Source organism: Cibotium barometz, chromosome 61 (genome assembly GCF_041138505.1).
Source record: "Cibotium barometz isolate CiBa-2024 chromosome 61, ASM4113850v1, whole genome shotgun sequence".
NCBI lineage: Eukaryota > Viridiplantae > Streptophyta > Polypodiopsida > Cyatheales > Cibotiaceae > Cibotium > Cibotium barometz.
The window spans coordinates 18,149,161-18,162,572 of NC_141106.1; the positions used below are offsets into that span (position 1 = coordinate 18,149,161).

Sequence of the window (13,412 nt, forward strand, 5' to 3'; positions counted from 1 at the left end):
CAGCGTACCAAGGAGATAGTGGACACTTGGCTACATAAGTGGCAAGTCCATTTTCAGTTCCATCCATATGACGATGGGAAAAAGATCCAATTAGCAGCAGGTTTCCTCTTAAGCAAAGCTTTGCTTTGGTGGAAGAAACTCAACCCTAAACCAACGATTGGGCAGAGTTCGAAGACGTCTTCAAGAAAGAATTCCTCAAGAAGGAGGATGACTATGATGTTGTTGCCCGGTTTACTACTTTGACCATGACCTCGCAGAACCTCACTTATGAGGTCTATCTCCAAAAATTTAGGGACTTACAGATGAAAGCTACGAAGATGGATCCCACAACTCTTTTGGATTTCTTCGTAGCCGGTTTACCCGACTCATACCGTTTACAGGTTAACAAAGGCAAAACTTTGAACGAAGCCATTCATTCCGCTCGTATCTATGATGATACAATGGTCTCTACCAACTAACCAGTTGTCTTTGACAGGTACGTCAATTATTGTACTTTCTCGCCCTAGTACATGTTCTGATTGTCTGTTCAACTCTAAAGTTTTTGGCTTGCATGATCTTCTCCGAGTTTATGGAGAAGTGAATGGCCATAGAATCCACATTCTTCTAGACCCTGGCAGCTCACACAATTTTGTTAATTACAAACTTATGCAGAAATTGGGTCTTGATACAACGCCCAGCGATCATACCTATGAGATACGCCTACCTACGGGTCGGCAAGTATGGAATCGAAAGGTGGAGACGTTACCAATCTGGATTCAAGACTACAAAGATACTCTAGAATGCTATAATATGCACCTAGAACATGTAGACTTGTTATTAGGGATTGAGTGGTTTAAGACTTTTCAAGTCCAGATAGATTGGTCTAGTCATATTTTTTCTTTTAAACATAAGAACACCCAGTATAGTATCTTAGGTGATTGTATACATCCCTCTCAGGGACCTCTTGTAAATACAGTTGATTTTGGTAATATAATGAATTCTTCTTTGTATACTTTTTCCATTGTGTATTGATTTCACTTTCTTCATTTCTCATATCTTCTATGGATGTCAATGAATTAAGTGTATTTGAAAGCAAAGAATTACAGACGATACTTGATTCGTTTCAAGATGTATTTCCTAAGGAACTGCCATCAGGCTTACCACCTGAAAGGACAGTAGATCATCGTATTGACCTGATCCCTGGTGCTCACCCTGGTAGTATTCCACCGTACAAGATAAGTCAAGCTGAGAAAGATAAGTTGGCCAAACAACTCGAAGATTATTTGAGGATGGGCCACATCCGTCCAAGTAAATCTGAAACCGGCCTCTGATAGAAAACCAGACTACAGGTGGGAACAAAAACCAGAGGCCGGTTTCAAAATCACCTTGGGGTGCACCTGTGTTGCTTAGGAGAAAGAAGGACAACACCTGGAGAATGTGTATAGATTACAAGAGATTGAACAAGCTAACAATTAAGAACCGTTGTCTTCTCCCTAGATCAGATGACCTGATTGACCGGTTTATTGAGCGAAATATTTCACGAAGATAGATTTACGTACTGGCTATCACCACATACGTATTCATGAAAGGCATGTCGAAAGAACCGCCTTTCGGACTAGGTATGGCCATTACGAGTTTCTCGTATTACCTTTTGGGTTAACCAATGCTCCAACCACTTTTTAGCAAATGATGAACGATCTTTTTCGTGAACATTTGGAAAAATTTGTGGTTGTGTTCCTGGATGATATCTTGATATATAGTCGTACTCTTGAGGATCACGTTAGACACCTCACGATTGTCTTAACTATTTTAAGAAAGAATCGACTATATGCTAAATTAAGTAAATGTGAGTTTTTCATGACAGACATCATTTACTTGGGACACAAGATCACTAGAGATGGATTGAGCATTGACTATGACTAAAGTTCAGAAGGTTCTGGCCTGGCAAATACCGCGAACAGTGAAACAACTTCATTCTTTTCTCGATTTTGTTGTTTTTCTTCAAAAATCTGTGCGGGAGTACTCTCAGCTCACACTATCGATGACCGACTTGTTGAAAGGTCGTTGACATAAGTCAAATCAGCCTATCACTTGGAATAACGATCTGGATATGGCCTTCAGACTTTTGAAAGATGAAGTCAAGATAGCACCTATCTTAGCATTACCCGATCCTAGTCGGCCTTATGTTCTTGAAACTGATGCCAGTGACTATGCCATCGGGGCTGCTCTATTTCAAGATGGTAGACCTATTGATTTTGAATGGATTTCGTGAAAGAAGATTACGTAATACACTTATCACGGAATACAAGATCAAGTGGAAGGATCGTGTTGTTGAGGACGCTACATGGCTACTCTTCAGAGAGATTACCTTGGCTTTTTAGTTAGCTCAGGAGTGAGCTCTTAGAGGAAGGGGAGTATGTCATGTGCACAGTGTGTATCTACCGTGTGCTACACGCACACAAGACTAGCTTCGAGGTTGGGGAAGCTTGGAGCTAGGCAGGCTGATTGACGAGCTGAGTTAGGGATAGACTAATGGGCGGGCACCCAAGTATGGACGGACGGGCACCCAAGTGTGGACGCCCGATGACCGGCCAAGAGCCTATAAAAGGGTGGCCAAGGTTAGTCATTAGTCATATAGAGTCTCGCGAGTCTTTGTGAGAGCTCTATGGTCAGGAGCCTGGATCTAGTGCAGACATGCACCTGCTTTATGCAGCCGAGGCCGGCAGCAATCTCAAGGTCCGCGAGGGTAGCTTCGTGGCGGTATGGGACGTCACGAGGTAGAGATTGGTCGGTACGTCCATCTAGTTAGCTCAGCTCGTGGCTCGGTGGGAACAGCCAAGACTTGTGGGCTTGCCCACGACTGCCAAGGTTGGGAGGTGAGTCAGGCCTACACCCCCGTCACGTTTGTTTGGTTTGCTTGCAGGTTTCGAGTCTTGTACCAAGAGCATTCTACGAGGAGATCCTATGGAGATTTGACAGAGCCTAACATGACAGTACATGTATGGCTGGTGTAGCCTGACATGATAGTACATGTGTGGCTTGTGGGGCCTGACATGGTGTACATGGCCATGGAGCCTTACATGATGAAAGTCTCTGGGACTAGCTATCTTGGAGATCTTGTGTATTTATGTTCTGGAAAGGTTCCGGAAGGATCATGAGCCCTGGACATTTTATCAAATACAACTGAGCAGATGAGTGTTTCTTCCAATATAATTGCACTCATGTGTGTGCATGACTTTTATTTTATCTTTGGATGACTTGTCTTGTTTGCCTGGACAATGCCTAAGATTTTTGCCTGTGTTGTCCATGGGGCCGAGGACGCCTAGGCACCCTATGGACATGTATGTGTACACCTGTTTGGGACTGACAGGTGGTCTACATGTGTTTTACAGGTGGTAAGTATTCCCAAAAACTCAATTTACAGCTTTATGAGTTCACATGTTAATAATTATGGGTGCAGGTTCACACTCACTTATAAGTGACCGGACAACTTATAAGTGAGTACACATTGAGCAAGACTTATTTAATACACGTGGCGGCCAAAGACCGGGCACTGGACATTATTTGGACTCCCTTCATGTAGGCGCCCCTTTCTGGACCAGAAAAGCACACGTGCAGGCTATTTTCAACAGGGGAGCCAGATTGAGGGGAGCGATTGCTTTTCAAGAGTGCATGATGGCTGGTCGGCTGCTTTTCAGCCTGTTGGCAAGTTTCTACAGCCATCCATCGCGACTGAAGTTCACGGGATGCATGGGAGAAGCTGGCCGACTCTTGCTGCATGTTCTTCACTGCTAGGCGGCTGATTTACAGCTTGAATAGAGGCTGGACAGAGGTTAAAAACAGGGAGGAAGAGCTGGTCGTGGGCTTCTAGACAGTTTTCCTTCCGACCGGAGGTTTGCAGGCTTGTGCACAACTGCTGGTCGCTTTCTTCTATGGCTACTGAGGGCTGGTTGACTGCTGAAAACAGCCTCTGAGGGCTGGTTGACTTACCCTATGAGCCAGACAAAAAGAAGATTTAGATGTTGAGTTATCCCGGGCTGATGTGGGAGTGCTATGGGCTGTCCATAGTTGTCCTGCATGTGCTTGATGCCGAGAATGCTCACTGTGCTGAAATTGTCAGCAAATTCAGATATTGTGATGTTTTTCTTGTTTTCATATTGTATTGGAAGAAATAGGTGCAGCCAGTGGTGAACCCTAGGCACCCGCAAAGTTGTATAGGAAGCAGACTCCTTTTTGGTAATCTAACCATAAAGAAGGGGAGGAGCAGTCAACCCATCTTCTGGCCCCTAGTGTGGTGTCCTGTGCAGCTTTGTCATCTTGTTTTATCTAGCATGCATATGTGTATTTTCAGGTTTCATGATTGATTAAATTTTCCGTGTTCAGTTGCCTCTTCCATTTACACAATATCATAGAAGTCCCATAAGCAAATGTACTGTCAGCCTCAGTACCTTCGGGTGAATACAAAGATGTCACCAAGCGACTCCTAGATAAAAACTGAGCGTGTGTCTGTAACAAGGGAGCGGAGGTGCTACCCCCCTCTTGAGCATCAGGCAATGCTCCAGACCCCAGCTCTACTGAACCTGAATGAGCCATAACAAGAGTCAGCTCCAACTCAAAGGCATCAAGATATAAGTCACCCTCCTCCATCCACTTTGCATTAGTCGGTGAATAGTTCTTGAACTTCACATGATAGCGATGGGAAACTTTACCTTGTACCTTTCTTTCCTTATGTGCCAGTATCTGCTCCTCGAGAACGAGAATAAGAACCTCATCAAGTTCCTCCGCTTCCGTCTGAGCCTCATCTGATACATCCTCAGGCACCCAAAACTTGCTTGCACTCCACCCAAGTGGTAAGCACAAGTCCCCAATGAAGCATAGTAGATCACCACTGCTAAACACAGAAAGAAGCTGCCTTCCAAACCCATGAAGCCTTTGTGAAGATACCATCGGTGACAAAGTGTCGAAAGCCATAGCTTTCAATCCATCTTTTGCACCATAACTTTTCAACTGCTTCTTGTTCCTAGTTGACTACTTCCTTTCATTGGTGTGGTGTCTTTTCTCCTGAGCTTCATCTTTAGCTTTTGCTCTTCACCTCATATAGGCAAAGACACACAATCCTGCAATGTCTCCCGCACTTCCTTTTCACTTTCCACATGTTGAAGCTTTTGATGTGACTCGCCTCCTTGAGAAAGTCGACGATGTCCCGGCAACGGAACCATGAAACCGGCCTTCAAAAATTTGACGGGCGGTGAAACAAACACTCGCACACAAAACACTTCAACACCTTCGAGGACCTGGAAAAGAAAACAAACAGGGGGGAGCTAGAGTGCTCCTGCAAATAGTACACGGACATCGATTGGCCCCAAAACGCAGTGGCGCCCCTTGTTGCGGTATTTCTTTACTTGATCAAATTTGAGTACAAAGTACAACTTATAGAATCCTCCACCAATAGGATCCCTTATAGTTTCACCCAAGACTTCCAAACGAGAACTCTCAATATTACAGCACCGCATACCATAGAGAAGGCACACCTGTACAACACCTCCCTGCTTTCCAAAGGTCTTCTCCATCTCAACTATGCATCCTTCAAACCTTTTCCCAAACAACAGTAGGGTTGTACCGTACCACATGTCCTTCCCTATAGCCATAGCTTGCATGTAACCTCGAGAAAACTACAACCTATTCACATGAATCCAAAGACATGTTTTCCACATGAAACCAAAGACCTGTATCCCATAAACCATAGGCCTGTTTCCTTGAAACCAATGTCTTGTTTCCATGAGAAACCCACAGATACACCATCCAATCACGGTGCCGAAACTAGGGTTGATTTCCACAGCAATACCCTGTGCTTTTTCCATAACTCATATAGATAAAGATAGAAGACGTGTCAAGCAACCTCTGAATACACATAAGTTCAAAATGAAGAGGAACAACACATCTCTTCCATGAACATCGTCCCGTGTATATGTAGCTTGTTCTCCTGTATCCAAGTCTCTTCAACAAGGCCTACAGTCCACGATGAGGGAGACAGAGAAAAAACCAGTCTCTAATCTCCTGCACCAAAAAAAGTTTGGGGAAAATCTATTGTTATGGGCACGCAGCTTGAGATCCTGGTGGATGCACTCACCTTCGAAGACTATGTGGCGGAGGTCGGAGGCTTGCTGTTGCGATCTGGAGAGCTCCATGTTCTGTAAGGCAAAGGCGAGGAATCGATCATCAGAAGAGAGAGAAGCAGTCAAACATCGGCCTTCTTTGTAGCCTCGCGCCACCCTGTAGTACAGCCCGATGCTTCCTGAAGCCCATCCCACCTGCGCTGCTGCTCTGAAATCGCCTAAGCTCTTTGGCGACTGGCCAAAGCTGTGATATGCCTGCGCTGGCTTGCTTTTTAGCGACTGGCTGCAGCCGTGCACCCATCCCCTGCACCGCCTACCCTCACCCCATACGACTGGCTAATGTCGTGCACCCCCAACCAATGCCAATGTCTTTATCATCAAAGGTCATAAAACCTTTAAATTAAAATCCCTTTTTGTCCCTTTCACACTTGGGCTGGCTACATATGGGTTTCCTTTTCAAATCCAAACAGATGCCATTCATACTGTCCATCCCATGCCCGTGCCCACCTGCTTTCTGTCCAGAGAAAAACACAGGGTCGTAACATGTGATACAACTTTCTCAAATGGTTCAAATCAGGCACTTCCCTAACATTTTTCCAGTTTGCCATTTTTTTTAATCATTTCACAAAGCAAATTAACGGCTTCCCTACCATTTTTCCAGTCTCTTGTTAAGCCCAACTTGTTGTAACTTCATCTTGAGCTCTAATTCCATTATCCTCAATAAACTGATCTATAAACTTTACAGAATTTGGAGATGTCCCATTCTTCAAAGCGTCCTAGTTGATCTGTTCTGTCTGTGTGGCTTTTCAAATCCTCTCCTCCAAGTTATGTTGTTGTTGGCTCGTTTGTTGTTGTTGAGAAAAAGCAACAAATTATTGCATCATCTGTTGCATCGCCATCTCTTTTGAATTCGTCATGGATCTCCACTCTTATTCCGGCGGATTTTGCATTGGGTTCACCAAAGTTGTCAGGATGCACGTTGTTTGGTGCAGAATGATCCACATCTGGGCAGTGGGCAGGGTGCTCGAGGGTGGGCTGTCCCAAAAGATGGTTGGGCTGCTCAAAAGCTGGCCGATCAGCATTTGACCAGCAAAATAGCATAAAGAGAGCCTATGAATAGGCCCTTCCCCTCTATTCATCATCCTTGTTCCCTCAGCCCATGGACGGCGGCATGGAAGGAAAACACATTGGCAGCAAGTTCATCTTCAAGAGTTGCAGCCAATGCTCAGACAACCAAAGACGAACGGGTAACCAAATTCCTCAAGGTATCATGTCTTTTTAAATAAGTCTGACAAAGCATTTTCACAAATTTCCAATCAGCTTGCAACATGGCAATTGGGAGTTTGCAGCCACCATCCCAATGAGGTTGGGCCTGCAAAATCTAGGGTCTCCAGGAGCAACAGAGGCAAGAGGCTCTCCATTAACCAGCACACGACAAACCAGTGCTCTGGTAACAACACCCACTCCCCAAGAAGACATGGGGTTGAGGGCATCTCTATCAGGCAACTTTCAACAAATCCCAACATTGAGAATTCAAAAACAACACCACATTGCTAGCGATGATTAGATAGTTTAGATCCTTACTCATCCCAGATATTCTGTGGTCATTGGAGTCTTTTGTTGTGTGCAATAAGATTGTTCCCGACAAAATTGTGATGAAACCACAGATTTCAGAGACCACGTTTGTAGCACTCTGCCCATCCCAGTCCTGTATATCAAGCATCCATATGATTTATGTAATTTAGATTTTGTGCGTATGCGTGTGTTTGTGGCATGTTTTCAAACCCGTAACACGTGATGACTCCTATAAAATGCCTCACCTTGAACATGATGACGCTTGCTACTATGGTAAGGGATGTAAACATCACATAATAGATTGGAGACACAATCGCTGTATTGAAAGAGTCAAGTGCCTGGCAACCAAATAAACTCTTAATAACTTTCATCCACATCCTTAAGGATAATCAGATTACATCCATTAAACTTTACCTTGTTTAAATAATTCATTTGTGTAAGTATACAAGTGATGACCACCATTACAAAGAGCCATGTCTCACAATATGTGAATTGATTCTCCCTTCAAAAGTTAACATGATAGCAATCCCCAATGCCTTGACACTCATCACCTATTATTAATAAAATATACTCTAGTATATCAGTGTTCTCATTATCTGAACCATACATGGAGCACAAGGAGAACAGAAGTCAAGGTGCCTACCGACAGTGAACCCATTAAGGAACATATGCCAACAAACACCATCACATTCGTATGACCCCATCGCGGAGCAAAGTGGATCACAAGGACCAACACCACTGCAACCACCGATGCTGTATATAGAAGGAATGCTGTCCAACATGTCACAAACTTTAGGCTATTGATCACATGCATTGTTGCCCCTCCCTTTGTAATGTTTGAATCACCATAAAAAATGTTGAGGAGAGCATACGAGTACCAGGTTGAGTTGCAAGCTTCCATACTTCCTTCACTGACTCAATAGAGCGCTCCTTTGGAGCATGAAGCACAATTATAACGGAGCCTACAATGCACATAACACAGCCCAATATTCCAAGCTTACGCAGCTTCTCTTTTAACATCACGTGAGCAAGACCGGCACTGCCAAAGAGACCTTGCATGAGCCTCAATGTTTGCAAATACTATGATCTATCATAAAGATTCTACCTGCATGTTGAATAATTGCAGATTCTGGACTACATACAGCAAAAAGCTCTTATATTGTAAGAGAGTACCTAACAATAATGCTGAGAGCACCAAGTATGATTTATCATAAAGATTCTACCTGCATGTTGAATAATTGCAGATTCTGGACTACATACAGCAAAAAGCTCTTATATTATAAGAGAGTACCTAACAATAATGCTGAGAGCACCAAGTGGTGTAACCAAAATTGCCGCTGCAAATGCATAAGCTACAAAATTTGCAACTTCACCTACAATCACTGCAGTTCATTTATGGAAAGGTTAGTCAGTTGGTGCATAATGAACAAAAGTTCTCTCTCTCTCTCTCTCTCTCTCTCTCTCTCTCTCTCTCTCCCCCAAATGAACTGCTAGACTAAAATGGAAAGGACCCGCAGGTCATCAATGCCAGTACATCAATGCCAGTACAGAGAAGAGCAATAGCCCCTCCAAAAAAAAAGAGCGATAGCCCCATGGGACCCTATGCATGTGACTGCCTCATCTTTATCCAGGACATTTTGGTGCTCCAGCAGGAGCAACATGACAGGGAAATTGCTGAATTAAAAGAAGCTCATGACCACAACCTTACAGAGATGGGGAGGGGATCCTCTTGGAGTCACCGACAACAGCATACGCGAATCGGCTATAGGAAGAAAGAACCAAGTCGTGCGCTCCCTGACCTCCCCCCCACCCCCCCGGTCTGATTTTTCCTACGCCCCCCCTCCTTATCGCTCTGTTCCGCCCCCCCCCCCCCCCCCCCCCCCCCCCCCCCCCCACCCCCCCTTTCCTTCGCGTTTCTGCGCCCCCCCTCTCCCCTGTGCACAGACAACTCAGGGATCTTTTACAGGTGAGCCTCATTGGTGAGCCTGCAAAGATCACAGACATTCACCCTTTGGGGCGTGGATACTACCAAGTGGAGTTTGACTCGCCAACGGCGTCAGACTAAGGCATGTAGCTGAGTCCCCTTGCATTGCATACGGCGCATGCCTTCTTTGTGCGGTGGCAGAACGGCTTCGATCCTGTGTCTAACCCTCTCGTTGGCGTGTCGGGCTTCCCATTGATAGTTTGCTTCCCACACCTTAGGAAGGAATACCTTCCTCTTTTCCCAGTGATTGGTGGTGCCATTGGGAGAGTGATGGAATCCCCCCCACTGCTGCCTCGGCCCTCACACAAGCAACCGGGATTCCATCCCTCCGCATCTGTGTGGCCTCACCGGATTCAGTGCTTCATTGTATATCTATTCCTAGCCTCCAGGGCGACCCCATCCAACAGCGTGTGGATTATTTCGGGCCTTCCAGGTCAATGCTTCATTTGTAGGCATATGGGACATTTAGCAAAAGCTTGCCCTCAGCGGCGGCAGTCCAAGAGACCGCCTCTAGTGTCCCGTCCCCCGCCCCCTCCCCGGGTTCATATTCAGATCCTCCCCAGGGGGCAAAGAGAGAGGCAAGTTCCCAGGGGGCGGAGCATCAGGCCCTTACTGCAGACGACACAGCTACCGGAGAGTGGCAAACGGTTGGCCCGCGCCCGGGCCGTCAACCGACCACCAGAGCTGAGCGCCGCCGCCACGCTGCCAGCCCAAGAGGATTCAGTTTTGTCAAAGAGCCGTTTTGAGCATTTATCTCAGCACCTACCCGTTGGCGACGGGCCTCCTCCAGTCATAGAGCAAGCCCTCTCAGCCCCACCGGTTTGGCGGCCAATCCCTCGTCATGATATTCCCCCCCCCCCCCCCCCCCTGCGCGGCCCTTAGTGCCCAGTGAGGTCGGTAGACCCCACCGAGCCCCCGCCGAGCCTCTCGCAACCGCCTCCCTCTCCTTTGGATCTTTCCTAGCAGCGCCCCTCTCCGCCCCCCCTCCCCTCCTCCATCCTCATCACCACCGATTTTACCCATAGCATTTCTCTCTGCCCTGTCCTCCTCATCCGATCCCGCCCTCCACCTCTCCAAAGCACCCCCATCGCCCCCCAAGGTTCACCATTTCTCAGAGCCAGTTAAGATGACCATTGTTGCCTCCCCGGTGAGGGCTCTCCTACCACAGTCCCCAAGTGGGCCCCCTAGGATCTTGGGGCAACCTATGGATTATAGTTTCTTGCAATGTCTGCTGACGGAAGGGACAAATATATTTGAGGAGACAGTAGCCCCTATTTGGGTATGTGTGATTTTCCACCACTCGAGACTCTATGCCAAATAATGGCGCGATGATCTTCTCTTTCCCCTTGAGTGCAGCCGCGGAGATGGAGTGGGACCCAGAGTCAGTGGCAGCCGCCATCCAGGGACAGGTACTTGAGCTCTCCTACCATCTTCACGATCTTCACATCACTAATGTACTCACTGATCTATGGCTTTTGGCTAGGATGGAGCTTAGAGGCTCAGCCCACAGAGACCAAGACAGGGAGATGGTGGCCTCCAACCTAGAGGGGTTGCTCTTTGTATTCATGCATACTTCTGCCGCAGTACCTCTTCCCCCTTCTTACAGATACCTCCATTGTGATCGATGGAGTCCGGAGTATGCATATTCTCCCGCTCGGACAGAGAGGTGGCACATGGAGGACAGAATTCGTGCCCACTTGGCGCGCCTTCGTCCCAGGACGGATTGTGATTATTCCCCGTCTACACCCTCACCCAAGACTCTTTGAGTGGAGGGCAATTCTGTTAGTGCCGTATCACACACAGATTGATATGCGGATAGTCTCATGGAACATTCAGGGTTTAGGGGGGCCTCACTACTTTCAGAGACAAGGTGTCCTTAGAGGAGAGCTTCAAAGAGCCACAATTGGGGGACCCATCGACATTCTATTCCTCCAGGAGCATCACCTTTGTGAGGGGCACACCCACCGATGCAGGAAGATTCTACCAAGCAAGAGTCACTTTTTGGTCTCCATCCTTCGGCCCTTCAGGAACGCAGGGAGGAGTGTGTCTTTCTGTCAGTGAGCAGTTTTTGCTGGCAATGACAAGCTCAGGAGTCATAGTCCTGAGGCGTGCACAGTGGGTTACTATCTTGATTGGAGAGGATAGCGTTGGCTTCCTCAATGGTTATGCTTCGAATGCCGCTGCAGGTAGAGCCATCTTTTGAAGCACAGTCTGACAGGCCCTCCCCCAAGCTGACTTCTGGTGCATGGGCGGTGACTTCAACATGATAGAGGCAGTAGAGGACAGACTTGGAGGTGGCACGGCCACAATCTCAGGAGCAGGGTATTTGGCCTGGGAGGAGATGACACCAATATTCAGGGGGCAAGACCCTAGGCATCTTCCAGAGTTTGGACGCAGCCTTGGGAGCTTTCGCTTCTCGCGATCGGATAGGAGTAGCACCAGCCCTAACCTCTCTAGACTTGACAGGTTTTATGTTGATGAGTGGGCTTGCAACCGTGGGAGCATGGTCACCAGGCACTACTTTTTTAGATCACACCCCGGTTATTCTGTCCTTAGAGGACCCCTGGAGGCATGACAGGCGTGCAAGCTCTAGGATTCCGGACAGCCTTATTCAAGTTCCTGAGATCTGCAGAGCAGGATAGAGTAGATATGGGCGGGACTGGACTCTATCTCAAGCTCTGCTGCGTGTACATCGGATGTGGGCCTAAGGGAGATCAGAGATTTCTTGCAGGAGGCAACTCAGAGCAAGTTGGAGGGATTCCGAGAGCAAAAGAGGAGTCTGAGGAGGGGTCTAGCCTCTTTACAACAGCTTCAAGAGAGATCCCCAAATAGCCAGTGGATTGAGAGTCAGCTAGCTGCCATCTGCACGGAGATTAGATTCATGGAGGAGAGGAGGGTGGAGTACAGGTATCATGCCAAAGCTTCGTTCTGGACTCAGGCCGGTGACAGAGTCAAGGGATTCCTTTGGGATAACCGGCCCCCACAGGAGGAGAGATGGCATTCGCAAGTTGCGTGGCCAGCATGGAGCTATCATTTCTGATCCCCCTCATGTGAGAGCCATCGCCACGCGCCCCTTGCGGTATTTCTTTATTCAATTTCAAAAATATGTAAGGCTGAGTACAACAAAATCAGCCAAGAGAATACACCTGTATGTCCAATCTGACAACCCACAATACCTCTTAGCACAGAGGATTCACACACACAGATCTCTGTCTCAAAGCAACACTCTGTGCTTCCCTCTGATCAGCCAAGACCATTCAGCAGGACAGCCTTGAGCATACATCTGGCATATCTCATGCACATGATTCAACAACTCAGCACAAACATACATTCACTGTCCCAATCTCTGTTTCCACCCTTTTCAATCTGCCATACCCCTCCTCTCACAAGGGGCCAGATAGCACAACTCTGCACAGCAGACATAAGCCAATGGAAAGAAAGACAGATGAACAAGTTCAGAGCTTACCAAATCAGCTCGTGGTTTTGCACTTGTGGGACAGTTCGTACCAGTTTGCACTTGACAACGACTGTCTGTACTCTTTCCCCTGCAACCACGTGACTGTTGCACCCAAATAAACTCTGATAGAATCCCACGTGTAGCTGGAGATGCACCGTTTTACTGTCCAGAACTAACAGGTCAACGCCGGCCTGTACCTGTCCGTACAGCGCAGTAGAGACTGACTGTACCTGTCCGTATAGAGCTGTACGGACTGTACTGCAGTTTCTTAAACCAGCCTGCTGTACCCGACTGTACCTGC

The 13,412-nt window shown here is 47.1% G+C and overlaps 1 pseudogene across 1 annotated transcript in view; it reads right to left on the minus strand.

The window, feature by feature from the left end:
- Positions 1–13,412, minus strand: part of LOC147604630 (putative magnesium transporter NIPA6) — a 53,355-nt pseudogene that overhangs the window by 19,984 nt on the left and 19,959 nt on the right. The window contains exons 3-8 of the transcript XR_015265290.1: positions 8,962–9,052; positions 8,549–8,709; positions 8,314–8,441; positions 8,085–8,221; positions 7,916–8,008; positions 7,680–7,803 (exon numbers count right to left, since the gene is read on the minus strand). The product of XR_015265290.1 is annotated as a putative magnesium transporter NIPA6 (transcript). The remainder of the gene's footprint in view (positions 1–7,679; positions 7,804–7,915; positions 8,009–8,084; positions 8,222–8,313; positions 8,442–8,548; positions 8,710–8,961; positions 9,053–13,412) is intronic.